We start from the raw sequence: 17,733 nt of genomic DNA on the forward strand, positions 1-17,733 counted from the left end.
TTTCTGACAATTTCGTCTGCTGCACTTATTCACATTCCAAGAATGCTATCTGGACCATTTGCCTTTCAATCTCAAACTTGACTGACTTCTTTTAGAACATCTGACTTGGTTTGTCAAGGTGCAGGGTGGTTAATTATCAGAAACTACTCCGGATCACTAATGCTAGTATCCAAGACAGTGCAATTGAGAACTTGGTTGAAATGTTCAGTCAACGTGTCCAGGACTTCAGTACAACTGGTTAGCAGTTATTGGAAGTTGAGGTTTAATCAAGACTCCAAATTATGAAGGTTATTAGAAAGAGAAAAATTCAAAATCTGATGATAAAAAGATGGTGCTTACAGCTTTAAAATTGCACTGCAATACTTGATTGTCCGATTACCAGAAACCGGGCACAATTTGTTTAGTCCCGATAGGGCTTTTTTCTGGGGAAGACGATGGACAATAATTTTAGAATGAAGCAATCTCAACTGTCTTTTTTATGATATTTGTTAAGTGCTAACTGTGTGCCAGGCAGTGTTCTAAGTGCTAGGGTACAAGGTATTCAAGTTCTTGTCCCACATGGGGCTCACAGTATTAATTCCTGTTTTACAGATGAGGAAACAGAGGCAAGGAGAAGTTAAGTGACTTGTCCAAAGTCCCACAGAAGACAAATGGCAGAGCTGGGACTAGAACCCAGAACCATCTTACTCCCAGTCCCATGCTCTACTAGGCCATGCCACTTCTGCCTTTACTTCCTTTCTACTCCAGGGATAACTTTCACAGAAAAAAATACAGTTTGGACAGATCTGTTTGAAAGGGTTTAAAAACATGCTGTTTTGGTTATGGCTTCACTGTATACACCCCTCCTCAGTGTTTTTGTTGAACAAATAATAGTGCTTACACTCAGGAAAGCCCAAAACACTAACAGACTTGTTGTACAGGAATACTACTCAGTCTCAAGACCTGAACTGTTGCAAAATGAATAGGATTCAATTCCATTACCAAACCATGTCATAAGGTAGCCATTAACAAAGTTCACATACTGATGTTCTTTAAAGGAGGCTTATAATGGTGGTGCCATGACAGGGCCAGTTCAAACTCAACTTTTGGCCAGACAGTGGGGTTACTTCTCTCCTAGAACCTGTGACAATCCAAGCTTAACTCTCAGGCTGTTTCCTTAACTGCAGTGGACTGCACTGCTTATTGTTAGTATTATCAATGTTGATGATTCATTGATTTTCTTACATTCATTATTTTCATTTCCATGTGTGTCTGATGTAAAGCGTGTGGAGCAACTTACTACAATTAGACATACATTCCAGAGTATATTATTCACCAACTATTATAACTAAGCACTTGGGAGAATAAGACAGTGTCCCTACCCTCAAGGAGTTCACAATTATATTTATTTTTATCACTGCAGGACCTCTGGGGCTCAGAAACCATCCCTTTACCTTATCCTAGTGCTAAGAGCCAATTATTGGAACACTTTATGTACTCAGTAGATAAAAATAATAATAAATCATGACATTACTATTTTTATATAATATATAATAAGGAAATGATTTATTACATATATTATACAAAAGTAATTATATCAGTAATATCACTTCTATATGCAAAATAGTGGAATAAAAATGGAGAAAAATGATAAATAACTGCCACAAAAACGGCAGTTTATCACTGCTAAAGAAACAGTCTCAAAATTTTACTACTGATTCCGAAGTGGCATTCCTAGTCCATTAGCCCTAATGTTCCCTTTTATTTTCTATTTGTTGGGAGGGTAGTCTGCCATATACCCCATTCCTGTGGGAAAGGATTTCAGGCCAGTGATAGCAAGCAAAGGGAAAGTAAAAAAATTGTGGATGTGGTGGAATCCCTCTTATTTTGGAACCCTAGCATCCATGATTTATTCAAGTATGACTATATAACATTATAAGGGCAAATTTATAATGGAACACCCTCAAGGTAACCATCACAAAACTACATCAGTTACCCAACGACAGAACATAAAACATTCTTGAACATCTAAACACCAGTGAAAACATCATTTGCACTACAGACCACTAGATGTTGCCACTAAAGTAAAAATTGTCATTGCTAATGCAAATCAATTCAGAAGAGCTACAAAAGTCAAAAGAGAAGTGTCAAGTCAGTAGAGGAGCATTTGCAGTAAACTAGGTTCCTTGATTATTAACCTGCTGCTGAAATAGATCATTACAACTTAAGCCTTAATTCAAATAGGTTCATAATTTAAAATAAGAAAAAAACTGTGAAAATAATGGAAAGAATGCAAAAGATTAATATGAAAATGCTGAAAAATAAGACAAATCCTTTTCTCAAAGGAAAGTCAAAGAAAATCCAATGAAACTCTAGGGTATTTGGAAGGAGATTAAAATTTATGTGGAAAAGATCAAAGAAGTTGAGAGATCCGTTGAGAAGAGAAAAGAAAATGTCTTAATGGTACTGAAATTTGATAATGGAGAATGGATAACAAATAAAACTATGATGCAAAAAAGTGTGCAAAAATATGCAATAAGAACTTATCTAATGTTAACCTATCTCATTTTTCTAAAGGTGATTCTGGAACCAGTTCTAGAGGTTTAACATGCTAATTGCAGCAAAATATCTAGGCGGGGATAACAGAGCCAAAATATCCCTGAACAGATGGTAGGCTTCTACTCTAGCCTTTAGCAAACTAATTCAAAATTACACATCTTAAAAAGGCACATTCAAATATTCCAGAAAAAGACATAAAAAAGTATTGTTGATGAAGAAAAGAGCTTCTGAAAACTTGCTCTCAAGTAACTCTCCTCCCATAACTAATAAAGATGCTCACCAAAACCATACTTCATTATAGCAAGCATGTTTGCAGACCAGTAAAGAAAAAGCTAAAACAGTCTGGCTATTCAACTATTGACTATAGCTATGCTTTCTGAAAGCTGTCAAAAATATCTAAAAGAACAAATTTTATGTTTGTCAATTAGAAGGAAGTATTTAATTCACTGAAAATCTAAGCTGTATTCGGTGCACTCCATGAAATTAGAATTGACTTAGCAGAAATAAGACTTCTTGAAGAGATGAGCTGCAATTCCATATAGTACATCATTATATTCAAAAAGTATGTCAGTGTATACAGAGAATTCAAAAGGGGCATTGAAATCTCACAAACTATTATTTCCATTTTAATGTTATATAACAATTTCAACAGGGAGGACGGTAAGAGCTATGACAATAAACTGACACACCTCCCTTTCACTAATGACTCCATTGTATTTGCAGAAGATGTGCAGCATACCTGGAAAGGAAAGCACACAAGAAACTGCAGCTATAGCCACTTTAAATTAGGCTGGTAATTAAGGCTTCAAAGATCAAATAGCTGTGAAATTATGTTTCTGAAAGAATATGTTCAAACAGTAGTGTACATAGCCATTAATCAAACAGTGGTATTTACTGAGTGCTTACTGTGTTAAGTGCTTTGTGCTAATCACTTGGGAGAATATAATACACAATTGGTAAACACTTTCCTTGGCCTCAATGAGCTTACAGTCCGGGGGGTCAGGAGCAGACATTAATATAAATAAATGAATTACAGACATGTATATAATAGCTGTGGGGCTAAGGGTGAGATGAATGCCAAGTGCCCAAAACATACAAAGTCAAGTGCATAGACAATTCAAAATTCCAGCTCTGCCACTTGTCTGCCGTGTGCCTTTCAGCAACTCACTTTACCTTTCTGGGTCTCAGTTCCCTCATCTATAAAATGGGGATTAATGATGATGATGGTATTTGTGAAGTGCTTACTATGTGCCAAGTGCTGTTCTAAACACTGGAATGGATACAAGGTAATCAGGCTGTCCCACTGGGACTCAAAGTCTTAATTTTACAGATGAGGCTACTGAGGTGCAGAGAAGTTAAGTGACCTGCCCAAAGTCACCCAGCTGATAAGTGGTGGAGCTTGGATTAGAATCCACGACCTGTGACTCCCAAGGCCGTGCTCTTTCCACTAAGCCATGCTGCTGACACAAAAACTCCCAAAGATTAAGACTGTGAGCCCCATGTGGGACAAGGACTGTGTCCAACCTGATTTGTTAATACCCATCCCAGTGCTTAGTAAAGTTCCTGGAACATAATAACTGTTTAACAAATACCACATTAGCATTATTAATAATAAAAGCTTTTGCTAAGTGTTTGTTTTTCATGCAGAGAGGGATTGGAAGGTTTCGAGGTATGGGGAGATACTTATAGAACGTTTTGATGGAAAATGATACAGTCAACAAAGTGAAGTATGGATTGGAGAGGGGAGAGAGGAGGCAGGGAAGTCAGTATAAGTAATTTAGGGCAATCCAGAAGGACATAACCTCCAAATCCCCCCTAATATTAATTCAAATACCTCTAATATCCCATATACATGGACTTGTTTTTCCACTCGTATTGGCATTGTGAAGTATAAAAGGCAGGGAGGAATTAGTAATTCAATGATTATTGATTAATTAGAAAACTATATTTTAAAAATTTTGAGTGTTGGTCAAAACACTCAAAATTGGGCCATGTTACTCAATTAAATTGAGATATTACAATAGGGTGCAAATATTAGATAAACTATAATCAGCAATTTACACCAAATTTATTTCCTTTGGGTTTTTTCAGAATTCTGGTGCTATAAATGTAATTCCAGGAATTCAATGTTAATAATAATAATAATAACAATGTTGGTATTTGCTAAGCGCTTACTATGTGAAGAGCACTGTTCTAATTGCTGGGGTAGATACAGGGTAATCAGGTTGTCCCATATGAGGCTCACAGTCTTAATCCCCATTTTACAGATGAGGTATCTGAGGTACAGAGCAGTTAAGTGACTTGCCCAAAGTCACACAGCTGACAAGTGGCAGAGCCAGAATTCGAACCCATGACCTCTGACTCCCAAGTCCGGGCTCTTTCCACTGAGCCACGCTGCTTATTAGGTGGAGAAAAGCAGGATCAATCTGACAGCTTCTTCATAGTGAATAGAGTGAAGCAGGATATCAATTTGTAAGATTTCTTACTCCTGGAACATTTTCTGGCTATCTCTTCACCTTGAAATAAAATTTACTAAGAAGCTAATATTAATAAAACGAAATGTAATTGTGCAGGTCAACAATCCATGGCAATTGAAAATAGAGAGTAAATATCTGGCATTAGTCTTTGTTTCTAAAATAAACAGATTATAAATACATTTTTTGCCTTACTATGTCTACCCTTTTATAACTGTAAAGCCAAAATAGAATCCTAAAAATTCAATTTTGTCTCCCGAGTGTGAGATATTAATGTTTCCTTAGAGTATAGCTGAAAACATCTAATCATCATAAAATCAAACAAGAGCATTTATTGAGTGGCTACTGTGGTCAGAGCCCTATATTAAGTATTTGAGAGAGTACAATAAAATTAGTAATATGATCCCTATCCTCAAGGAACTTACCTCTGGTGGGGGAAATAGACTCTAAAATAAATTACAATTAGTACTATCAGAGTAAAAAAGATAAGTAAGTGCTTTGATGCAGTTTTAAGTACTTAGGCTACCAGGAAGTGCTGAAATAGTCAAAGGACATATTCAGTTATTTTAAATGAACTGGGGAAGACCACTTGGGGAATTATGATTTTATTAGGGGCTTGAAAATGCTGACCAACATAGTCTGTCAGATTTAAAGTAGAGGGATTACTGGATAGGAAATGGCCTGAGCAGTAGGTTGGTGGCAGGAGAAATAAGGCCCAGGGAGTAGGATGGATTTGGAGGAATGAAGAGTTCAAGGAGGAGTGACTTTGCTGATTTTCCTATCACCACAGATAGCAACATCATCATCCCTGCCCCACAAGCCTGAAGCTTTGAAATTATCATCACCTCTTTCATTCAACCAACATAATCTCTCATGAAATCCTTTTGGTCCTACCTTCGCAACATCCCTAGAATCCATTCTTTCCTTTCCATCCAAACTACTATCCTGCTGATCCAAGCACTTATATGTTCCCTTTACTGAATGAGGCTGCTCACTGTACTCCCTTCCTCCTTTCTCTTCTCTCAGCTGTCTGGATCATCTTTCTGAAAAAAAGATCAGCCCCTATCTTCTCATTCCTTAAAAACCTCCAATGGTTGCCCATCCACCTCCAAATAAAACAGAAGTTCCTTACCATCTGCATTAAGGCACTCATTCAGCTCTCTCCCTTCTACCTAACATCGCTGATTTCTTACTATAACCCAACCTATAAATTCCACTCTAATTACTACTCTCTGACCTTCTACCTTGTCTATCCCATCACCTACCCCTTGCTCATATCTTCCCTCAATCCTGCAACTCACCTACCTCTTCATATGAAACAGTAAACCACTCCTCATGCTTTCAAAACCCTCCTAAAAGAAAAAATCACATTTTTTCCTAGAAGCCAACCCAGACAAAGACCTCATTTCCCCTAACTATCCTTTCTTCTATATCTAAGTGAACTTGGTGGTGTACCCTTCCCCAACTAAACCCTCATTCCCCATTCTCCCACTCCCTTTGTGTCACCCTTGAACTTAGATTTTCACCCTGTATTCACAGCTCTCTCAGTCTTACAGCACTTACATACATACCCATAATTTCTTTTTATTAATGTCTGTTCTCACTCTAGCCTGGAATCTCATTGTGAGCAAGGAACATGTCTACCAACTATGTTATATTGTATACTCCCAAGCACTCAGTACAGGGCTCCCCACATAACTGATCAATAGATTTGTCCCAATTATTTATTGCAGTGATATCTACCAAAATAACATCAAAATATCATACCATCTCCTTTGTGAAAAATAATTTTCATATCATGCTTATAAATTTTTTTTTGCTACTTCCAATGTCTAATGACTTTATATACTAATTCTAGTATCATAATCTTCTTGAAATTTGATTGAACTTTGAATAATAATGACTCATATATATTGTGAGAAAATGTAATACCATAGCTCCTCTAAAGGTCAACAGTTGAAGACTGAAGTTAGCAAATTCATAATAAATGAAAGAAAAATGTTTTCATACAAGTGGTAAGTGTATTGAATCCATTACTGTAAGAAGTTGAGCATACGGGAATACATCAGTAAGTTCAAGGCTGTTTTGAATAAATTCAGAGAGTTGAGGTGCCTAATGGTTTATTGGAAGTTGAAGTTAAGGATGATAGAAGGTTCATGAATGGTGTAAATCAGCTGTGGGGAAAATGTGACCTGTGCCCTGATTATGCCATGACTCAAAAAATCAGATGATGTGCCCACAGAAGCCCCTACCTGGGTCTCAGCCAATTATTGATTCACTTAGTAACTCTCTGGCAGCATAACCCCAAGAACAATGTCTTGCAAAAATTACTTTTATCTGTGGCTGACTCAGAGCCATGTCATAGCCTCAGTGATTGAAAAATGGTTGATTTTAGTAGTTTAAACAATCCCCTCCACCATCAGTTGGAACGACTTAGGGTTCAACCCCCAGAATTCCTCAGGATTTCAAAAACCAAACACCCCCAAAACTACCCATCCATGTTCTATATATATTTATGGATTTGGGGGTCTTAAAGAGAAAGACTAAGGAAATTAGATGGTACAAACACAACCATGAGAATCAAGATCACCTACGGCAGGCAAATAATTATCTATAACTATCACTTCTGGAAGTAGTGGACATCTTTTAGATGAGACCTCAAAGGTTTCCACAGTGGATGTGAGGGTCACACAAGAACAAGTAAAAAAGTGGATCCAGGCCCACAGAGATAGTCTGTGTGACAAAGCCTAAAACTAATCAGAAGTGACTTGGTTGCAGTTACTCAGGGAAAACCATTACCACTACTAGAAAAAAAAGTCAAGTGCATTTCCTGCTGTCAGTGGAATACCCGCTTTGCTGTCCTCTATGAAAATCCTATTCAAGAAGGCTATTCAAGTAATTCAGGGAAGCTGTGTAGCCTAGTGAAAAGAATATGGGCCTGAGAATCAGAGGACCTGGGTTGTCATTCTAGCTATACCTCTTGTCTTCTATTGAACTTAGACAAGTCACTTAATTTCTCTTTGTCTTTATTTCCTCAATTATGGAATGGGGACTGTTCTCCCTTCTACTTATATTGCAAGGCCCATGGGAGATAGGGACTGTGTCCAACTTGATTAACATGTCTACCCAAACCAATTTTTTTATTTTCATTGAGCAGAATACTTTGCAGTAAGTACTTTGCAGAATACTTTGTAGTAAGTCCTTAGTACTGTATTCAGAGATACAGTGTGGCCTGTTGAATTGAGCACAGGCCTGGGAATCAGAAGGACCTAGGTTCTTATCCCAGCTCCAACATTTGTCTGCTGTATGACCTTGAGTAAGTCACTTCACTTCTCTGTGCCTCCATTACCTCATCTTTAAAATGAGGACTCAATACCTGTTCTCCCTCCTACTTAGATTGCGAGCCCTGTGTAGGACGGTGTGTGATCTGATCATCCTGTACCTCCCCCGCCAGTGCTCAGGACATTGTTGACACTTAAATACCACAATTATTATTATAATATTAATATATATAATATTAATTATTATTATTATTACCAAACACTAGGAAGAGTACAATAGGATAGAGTTGGTACCCTTTCAAAACCCTCCTAAAAATGATTCTGGCAGCAGAGTGAAGTGTGGCTGGGGTGAGGAGAAATAGGAGGTAGGAAGGTCAGCAAGGAGCTGATGCAGTAATCACGGTGGGATAGCTGAGTGCTCAGATCAATGTGGTAACATTTTGAGTGGAAAAGAAAGGAAAGATTTTAGCGATGTTGTGAAGGTACAAATGACAAACTTTGGTGACAGATTTAATATATGGGTTGAATAGGCAAGATAATAATAATAATAATTACAGTATTTGTCAAGCACTTACTATGTGCCATGCACTAGATATGCTATTATCGATTGTCTAATCTAGCTCGATAAAAAGCTGGAACTCTGGGGCTGATTTCATTTCCAACCATCCAATGGGAATGAGGCCTCAATCTATTACACTAAATACATCCATCTGCTTGACAGTATGCTCGTGGTCGGCAGGAAATACATCTACCAAATCAGTATGGTACTCTCCCAAGCACTTAGTACAGTGTGTACCCTGCACACAGTAATCACTCATTAAATATGATTGATTTATTAAGCCTTCACTAGAGTCACCAACTAGTGGAACATGTGGGAATAATGGGTGAGAGGGTAGCCAACAGCATAGGCTTTCACTGTCCTCTGACTTGGATTAAACTAATTCTTATAAAACCTGACACTGCTTGAAAAGTACCTCCTTTGCAGGATCTCACACATATCTACTAAAATTAAGATACTTCTCCTCTAATTGCCGACCAGATCATTTTCCTAAAAAAAGTTCAGTCCATGTCTTCCCATTCCTCAAGAACCTCTAGTCATTGCCCATCCACCTCCACATCCAACAGAAACTCCTTACCATTGGCTTAAAATCACTTAATCAGCTTGCCTCCTCCGAACGTAATTCACTGATCTCCTACACTACCCAGAGGCTGGTCTTCAAACTTTAATTTTCTTTTTTTGTCTAAGCTTATTCTGTTGAAAAGTGCAACACCTAAGCGACAACATAAAAGCTCTATATTGTTGGGGAAATCCTTGCTTCCTTGAAGGCATTCCCATGCTCAAACCATACATCACTTCAGCACTGCTATGTGCTTCTGATCAGATCATTTGTCAGACATGGTCTTTACAGAAGGACAGATCCAAAAAAAGTGCAGAGTTAACCAAGATCACCATTCTTCTTTCATTTGTAAGACCTTAAAAAGGACTTAACATCAGGTTCTGAAATGTAGTAGGCAATGTGACTGGCTGAGAAGTTCAAGACCTGAGAGTTACTCTGCCAAATTACTGCTACTATATTAAAGCCCTTCTTTCCTGATCTCCCAATCTTTCAGCATCTCCCTAACTTGCTCCCTTTATTCATCCCCCATTCCCGGTTTCACAGACCTTATGTATATATCTGTAATTTATTTAATGTCTATCTCCCCAACTAGACTGTAAGCTCATTGTGGGCAGGGAGTGCATCTGTTATATTGTTGTACTGTACCTTATATTGTACTGTACTCTCCCCCAAGCACTTAACAGAGTGCATTAAGAGCTCAATTAATACAATTCACTGACTGACTGCTTTTAAGTAAAGGACTCTGCCTGACCATATTCCCCACTTCAGCACTGGAATGAATAAAATCTGCATAGTTACAGCTCTAGTCATCCTATTTCATGTCATCATACTTGCCTGAACTTGTCATGATCAGGAAACAATTGCTTTTCAAAAGAATGGGTGCTGATCACTGCATCCTGGAGCCATTGGCTCAAGCAAAAATGAAGATAATTAAAAACCGCTTTGCAGAATGAGCAGAGAACACTATTTTTTCATTCACATAACGCTGATAACTATGTTGAATAAGTGCTTGTGTGCAGGTTTACTGATAAGTGATCAGATTATTAGCGATTAATAAGGTGAAATGAAATGGGGCATCTCTGAGAGGGATGTATTGAAAGAATGCAGAAGATTTTATTCCTCATAAATGTGAACTGAGGAGAAACCATAGCAGTGAGGAAACAATGTGGAGCAACTAGATCAATCAATTGAATCAGTGATGTTTACTGAATGTTTGCTACATTCAGAGCACTGTACTAAGTGCTTGAGAGGGTACAATGCAACAGAGTTGATAAACATGCTCCTTTCTGCCTCCAGTGTCTCCCCTTTCTATTCCTCAAAACCTCAAGAGGTTGCCCACTCCTCCACATCATACAGAAAATCCTAACTACTGGCTTTAAGGTATTCAATTGACATTTTCCCCACTACTTAACCTTGCTCCTTATCTATTACACCCTAGCTCACACTTTCCATTCCTCACAAGCCAGCCTACTCACTGTGGCTTATTGTCATCCTTGTCAACTCAATCTCTTGTTCATGCACACCCTTCTTCCTGGAACTTCCCCACCAAACACATCCAGCAGACCACTGTTCTCCCCAACTCTGGGCTTCTGAAATCGTATCACCTCCAAGGGGCCCTCTCTGATTAATTTCTTATCTCTCCACCCTCCTTCCCTCTCAGCCCCCACCAACTACCACTTCAGGACTTTTGCATCATCCAAGCACTTGGGTACTCACACTCTCCCTTTGCAATTTTTCTTCTACTGATTCCACCTACCTGGAAGATTCTTTAATGTCTGTTTCCTCCAGGGAGCATATCTATTAAATCTATTCTACTGTCCCAAGTGCTTGGTAAATTGCTCTGCACAGAATAACTGCTTAATAAATATTACTGACTAATCAACTAAGCACTGATCACAGCCAAACAGCTCCACTGGATAGGATATTAAAAAAGAATGGATGCCAGTGGAACACCCAAGTAGCTGCTGTCAGGTGAATTGAAATGGGGTTTAAGCAGAAAGGAAAAATGAACACTTTTTGTGAAGCAGAATATCAAACAAGTGATAAATACAATGGGTCAATTAGAAACTCCAGCTGAAAACTGTACAACTGTCTGTACAATTGTTCCAGGAAGAAGAGTGGGCATGAGAGAGAGATTGAGTTGACAAGGATGACAATAAGGCACAGTGAGTAAGCTGGCATGTGAGGAATGGAAAGTGTGAACTAGGGTGTAGTAGAAAAAGAGCAAAGTTAAATAGTGGGGAAAAAGTCGATTGAATGCCTTAAATTGCACAAGATCAAAGGAGAGGTTTTTCTATTTAAGTGAAAGCTTTGGAAAGAGTGTGCTATCAAGAGGCAGTGTGAAAAAGTCCAAGAACCTGTAAGCACAAAACATCATCATGTTTGCTTAGCAAATACCATAAAATAAAATTGACTCCAGTTGCTATTTCTGTGCTTTGTCACTGCAATTAACAAAATTATCATCCATCTACTCATTTAGAATTGCCAATGTAATTAGTGGCTTTTTTTCCTGTACCCCATCATAGTACTGGATAGAATATACATTCAAAATTTAGAATTGAAAGCAATTCTGTTTAGTGCATAGACAAAGTTTTAAGTGATTAATTATTGAATATCAAAGCAAAATCAGAATATAACTTACTGCTCTGAAAAGATACACTATACATCTTAAAGAAAAGTAGACCTCATGACTAGAAGGAATAATTATTGCTCCTTTGATGTATTGATTACATTTTCATTTGATAGCAATATCTGATCTCTAGCATATGATCTCTAGGGGGAAAAATGGTAAGATTGTTTTCCTTTATCCTTTTAGAACCCATGAGAATGAGTGATTCTTGACCACTGGATAAAATGGAAAATGGTTCAGATAGCATTTTTATAATCTTCCCTGTCCAGTTGATGCATCTTAATTTTGGCTTTCCTCTTTGCCATAGCAATATTTTTTGTGCTAAAGGGTTATGTTGAGAGTATTATATGTTTTCTTTTGTTATGATATCGAATGTACAATATCAAATGGAAGCACAGAAATCCATTTTGCATTCACATTCAGGTTTCTATGTTGAAAGACGAAGCATGAAATTGCTATAGCATCACTAAGTCCCTAAGGCTTGCTATATTCTCTCAAGAGTATTAAGTGACAGGCAAACAGGGGGCTCTCAGAAAACTTGATTCTATTCAAAACTATCTAGAGATTTTGATAAAAAAAAAAAACTCCAAGATTTTTTGTAAACTTCATATTTAACATCATCAAAACAACTTTCTGTTCAGTGATGTAAATGGTAAATACTCAGAAACAATTTGCATAGTTATTAGAAAACATTATTCTATGTGTGATAAATTTGGGATCATATTCCCTGACCTATACCCATTCTACTGCCCAACCTTTGATAAATTTCTTGAAAACATTTTTATTACTATTTCTTCATTAAAACCTATCCACAAGGATAACAATGCCAGTCACCAGTTCATTACGCTAATTCATTCAATAGTATTTATTAAGTGCTTACTGTGTGCACTGGGTGTAGAGCACCGTACTAAATGCTTGGGAAAGTACAATACAACAATAAACCATCACATTCAGCGGGTACAATGAGCTTACAGTCTAAAGTGGGGGAGACAGACATCAATACAAATGAATAAAATTTGAGGTATGCAAATATGTGCTGTGGGGCTGGGAAAGGAGCCAAGCAAAGGGAGCAAGTCAGGGAGGGAGTGGGAAAAAAGGAAATGTGGGGTTTAGTCTGGGGAAGGCATCTTGAAAGAGATGGGCCCTCAATAAGGCTTTGGCTGGGTAGCAGGGGAGGGGGAGAGAGTAATTGTCTGCAGGATTTGAGGAGAGAGGGCATTCCAGGCTGAAGCACGATGTGGGCTAGGGTTGGCAGGGAGACAGGTGAGATTGAGGCACAGTGAGAAGGTTAGCACTAGAGAAGCAAAGTGTGCAGGCTGGGTTGTAGGAGGAGAGAAGTGAGGTGAGGAAGAAGGGGGCAAGGTGCTGGAATACTTTAAAGCCAATACTGAGGAGTTTTTGTGAGCCTACCCAACAACAGGCTCACAGTCTTGAAGGGCACTGATCACCATGATGTCTCATGGCAGTAGCTGGGGTTGGGGAAGAAACCACAGGTCCTAGCCATTCAGAATGGGGTTCTTTTCTTTTCTCCTGCATTCCCTTCTCCTCCCTTGGAGATTTCAATTATCTTGCTCCCTCCTTCTCATGTCCCTTTGCCTGATCATCTTGCATCTTCCCCTGCACTTAGAAAAGGGCTCAGTATTAGGTTTAATCCTGTTCAATCTTCCTATTAATCTATATTCCAGGAAACCAAAAATCAGGATACTAGGCAATCTGGGAAATTCACCCAGTACAAGAAGCTGAGAACACCATTCTTAATTCACTAATTAACTCCTTTACACCAATAACTTTCCTCACTATGGGCAGGGAAAGCGTCTGCTAATTCTCTTGTATTATTCTCTCCCAAGCACTTAAGTAATAATAATAATGATGGTATTTGTTGTACGCTTACTATGTGTCAAGCACTGTTCTAAGTACAGAGCTTTGCACATAGTAAGCATGCAACATGATTGATTACAATTAAGTTTAAGGAATAGTTAAAAGTGAAGTAAAAATTCAACAAATTATATCCAGAAGTATTGTGTTTATATTAATGGGAGACTGATTTTAAAATTTTACTATCAATGGAATGGTAAAAACCTAGAGCAGGGAAATACAATTAAAAGCCACGATAATCGTTCTCATTACAAGCACCCACCTGTAAAACCTAGTAGTTACAGCAACACTTGCTACTGAAAAGGACAACTTTTCACTTTCATTTGTCCTTAGAAGAACAGAAGCAGGTAGGTTTTTGGATGATACTGCAGATCAGACTTATAGTTTGACTATTAAAATTAAACTAGAATGGGACAACAATAGCTTCTATCCAAGTCCTGCAGAGATTGCCAAAAGCATTTTGCTCATGCTGTTTGCCATATGTAAATGTGGATTGCAACATTTTCCATTTTAGAGGGAACATAACATTTATGCAGCAACAGTCTTTTGATGAGCAAATATTACACTTAAAAAATGGTTTTAATTTTACTCTCCCCACCTTCTCCCACTCCCCCAGACTCACCGGTAAGGGAGGAGGCGTCGGCTTCCTCCTCTCGCCCCGATGCCGCTTCCGCACTATCCCTCCTCCCCCCTCCCTCTCCTTCCCCTCCTTCGAAGCCCATATCATTCGCCTCTACCACCCACTCCAGTTACTTGTCGCTGTCATCTACCGCCCTCCCGGTCCCACCTCCGACTTCTTCAACCACCTTGACCCCTTTCTCACCTTCCTCCTCTCCTTCTCTCTGCCCACTCTGATCCTTGGAGACTTCAACATCCATACGGATGTACCCGACGACTCCTCTGCCGCCCGCCTGCTATCCCTCCTCGACTCTGCCGACCTCCTCCTCCACCATACCGCGCCCACTCACCGACTCGGTCACACCCTCGATCTCGTCATCTCCTACCGCTGCACTATCTCCTCACTCACCAACTCTGAAATCCCTCTCTCTGACCATAACCTTCTCACCTGCCTCATCTCTCACACTCCCTCCCCCTGCAAATCTTCGCTACTGCCCCACAGAGACCTCCGCTCTCTCGATCCCATCCGTCTTTCCAATAGCATCTCGCCTCACCTTGCCGCCCTGTCCTCTCTTCCCACTCTCGACGAGCGGGTGTCCGCTCTCAACTCCACCCTCTCTACTCATCTCGACTCTCTCGCCCCCCTTTCCCTCCGCCGCTCTCGCTCCACTAACCCACAGCCCTGGATCACCTCCTCCGTCCGCCTCCTACGCTCCTATGCTCGAGCTGCTGAGCGCTGCTGGCGAAAGTCCAAACACCAAGCCGACCTCACACACTTCAAATTTATCCTTTCCTGCCTTAACTCTGCCCTCTCCTCCGCCAGGCAAAGCTTCTTCTCCTCCCTCATCGACACCCATGCCCGTCACCCCCGCCGATTGTTCCGGACCTTTAACTCTCTCCTTAGGCCCCCTGTTCCTCCCCCTCCCCCATCTCTCACCCCTAATGATCTGGCCACCTATTTCCTCACGAAAATCAACACGATCAGGTCTGAGCTCCCCAAAGTCACCCCTCCGCCTCTCCCCTCCCCCCCTTTCCCATCCTTCCCTGCAGTATCCTCAGAGGAGATCTCCTCCCTCCTCGCAAGTGCCACCCCCTCCACCTGCGCCTCGGACCCCATTCCCTCTCACCTTCTTAAAACCATCGCCCCTGCCCTCCTCCCTTCCTTAACTTCTATTTTTAACCACTCAATCTCCAAGGGCTCCTTCCCCTCTGCCTTCAAACATGCCCACGTCTCCCCCATCCTAAAAAAACCCGCTCTTGACCCCACTTCCCCCTCCAGTTATCGTCCTATCTCCCTACTACCCTTCCTTTCCAAAATCTTAGAACGAGTCGTCTACAATCGATGCCTAGAATTCCTTAACTCCCATTCTCTCCTAGACCCCCTCCAATCTGGCTTCCGTCCCCTCCACTCTACTGAGACTGCTCTCTCTAAGGTCACCCATGACCTCCTTCTTGCCAAATCCAATGGCTCCTACTCCATTCTGATCCTTCTTGACCTCTCTGCTGCCTCTGACACTGTCGACCATCCCCTCCTCCTCCATACCTTATCTCACCTTGGCTTCACGGACTCTGTCCTCTCCTGGTTCTCCTCTTACCTCTCTGGCCGATCATTCTCGGTCTCCTACGCTGGAGCCTCCTCCCCCTCCCATCCTTTAACTGTTGGAGTTCCTCAAGGGTCAGTTCTTGGCCCTCTTCTGTTCTCCATTTACACTCACTCCCTCGGTAAACTCATCCGCTCTCACGGCCTTGACTACCATCTCTACGCAGATGACACGCAGATCTACATCTCCGCCCCTGTCCTCTCCCCCTCCCTTCAGGCTCGCATCTCCTCCTGCCTCCGGGACGTCTCCACCTGGATGTCGGCCCGCCACCTAAAACTCAACATGAGCAAGACTGAGCTCCTCATCTTCCCTCCCAAGCCCGATCCGCTCCCAGACTTCTCCATCACCGTGGATGGCACGACCATCCTTCCCGTCCCGCAGGCCCGCAATCTCGGTGTCATCCTTGACTCGTCCCTCTCGTTCACCCCACACATCCTATCCATTACCAAGACCTGCCGGTTTCACCTCTACAATATCGCCAAGATCCGCCCTTTCCTCTCCACCCAAACGGCTACCTTACTATTACGGGCTCTCGTTATATCCCGGCTAGACTACTGTGTCAGCCTTCTCTCTGACCTCCCTTCCTCCTCTCTCGCCCCGCTCCGGTCTATTCTTCACTCCGCTGCCCGGCTCATCTTCCTGCAGAAACGATCTGGGCATGTCACTCCCCTTCTTAAACAACTCCAGTGGTTGCCTATCGACCTCCGCTCCAAACAAAAACTCCTCACTCTAGGCTTCAAGGCTCTCCATCACCTTGCCCCTTCCTACCTCTCCTCCCTTCTCTCTTTCTACCGCCCACCCCGCACGCTCCGCTCCTCTGCCGCCCACCTCCTCGCCGTCCCTCGGTCTCGCCTATCCCGCCGTCGACCCCTGGGTCACGTCCTCCCGCGGTCCTGGAACGCCCTCCCTCCTCACCTCCGCCAAACTGATTCTCTTTCCCTCTTCAAAACCTTACTTAAAAATCACCTCCTCCTAGAGGCGTTCCCAGACTGAGCTCCTCTTCCCCCTCTACTCCCTCTGCCATCCCCCCTTTACCTCTCCGCAGCTAAAGCCTCATTTTCCCCTTTTCCCTCTGCTCCTCCACCTCTCCCTTCCCATCCCCACAGCACTGTACTCATCCGCTCAACTGTATATATTTTCGTTACCCTATTTATTTTGTTAATGAATTGTACATCGCCTTGATTCTATTTAGTTGCCATCGGTTTTTACGAGATGTTCTTCCCCTTGACGCTGTTTAGTGCCATTGTTCTTGTCTGTCCGTCTCCCCCGATTAGACTTTAAGCCCGTCAAACGGCAGGGACTGTCTCTATCTGTTGCTGACTTGTTCATCCCAAGCGCTTAGTACAGTGCTCTGCACATAGTAAGCGCTCAATAAATACTATTGAATGAATGAGTATTTAGAAGCAGGGTCGCCTAGTGGATAGAGCACAGGTCTGGGAGTCAGAAAGATACAGATTCAAATCCTAGACCACCACTTGTCTGCTATGTGACCTTAGGCAAATCACAGCTTTCTGGACCTCAGTTACCACATCTGTAAATTGGGGATTAAGACTGTGAGCCACATATGGGACATGGACTATGTCTAATCTTGTTCCAGAC

The sequence above is a fragment of the Ornithorhynchus anatinus genome, chromosome 10, assembly GCF_004115215.2.
Source record: "Ornithorhynchus anatinus isolate Pmale09 chromosome 10, mOrnAna1.pri.v4, whole genome shotgun sequence".
Lineage (NCBI taxonomy): Eukaryota > Metazoa > Chordata > Mammalia > Monotremata > Ornithorhynchidae > Ornithorhynchus > Ornithorhynchus anatinus.